We start from the raw sequence: 1,086 nt of genomic DNA, 5'->3' as shown, positions 1-1,086 counted from the left end.
ACATGACAGTTGCTAAATCACCAGTGTTTACGATCATATCATTTTAAACAATAAATTTGTTAAATCTAATTTTTTTTCGGTATAAAAAAAGTGAAAACCCATAAATTCCTACCACTGACTTAAAAAAATACTATAATTTTATTGTATTTAGATTTATTTGACTATCTAGTATCTTTATGTCATATAATGATTTTTTTGTTAAGCTCCTTTGGCCGACAAGGATTTAATAACTATATATTGTAGAGTTAATTAGAAAATTAGTTTTATATTAATGATGATGTAAAAACGACCAAAAAAATGATTTAATAATTTCTAAGACTTAAATTCTAAAATAATGGTCAATGAACCAATGAGCATCAAATGGTTTATTTAATTAATATGGCCGTTGGACCCGCAAAAGAAGTGCGTGGGCCAAAATCTCAGTAAATTACAAATTTGACAAATTACACCATTTGGACCAACCTCTCAAGATAGTAGTTTTTCTTGAGAAAATTGAAATAAAAATGAAGAAAGAGTAAATATGGAAGCAAATGACAAATGTGGAGAGACAGCTGTGGTAATGTTAGGGTGCCTTAGAAGTCGTCAATCTCCTTTTTCTTTCCTTGCTTTAAAATCAATCTCACCAATACCACCATTTCTCATTCATACACACACATACATACACAAATGTAATTAGCTCACCATTTTTGTGAAACATTTTTGTAAGAAAAAAACTTCAAGGGTGCATTTTGAGTAGTTAAAAAACAATTAGTTCATATGTATAATCAAGGGAACTTCTTCTTCTTTTGAACTAGTGATTAAAAATTATAAACAACTTAATTTCTCAAGTTAAAGACTCTACCGAAAAATTACACACTTTTTGCATAATCATTAGTTTCAGTAGTCTTCCTCTTTCTTTGATTTATGAGAGACTTAATCTTGAATTGATTTGATATGCTTATAAGATTAGTAACGTATCTTGTTGGTTTTAACATTCAGAAATATTTAATATCAAGTAAGACCAAAAATTTTATTTGTTGGCTTGTATGTATTCTACCTACGACAAAATGTTCATTGAGAATTATTAACACAATGTCATGTCTAATA

This window comes from Arabidopsis lyrata (assembly GCF_000004255.2).
Source record: "Arabidopsis lyrata subsp. lyrata unplaced genomic scaffold ARALYscaffold_3, whole genome shotgun sequence".
Classification (NCBI taxonomy): domain Eukaryota; kingdom Viridiplantae; phylum Streptophyta; class Magnoliopsida; order Brassicales; family Brassicaceae; genus Arabidopsis; species Arabidopsis lyrata.
This window is presented reverse-complemented; position numbering follows the sequence as displayed.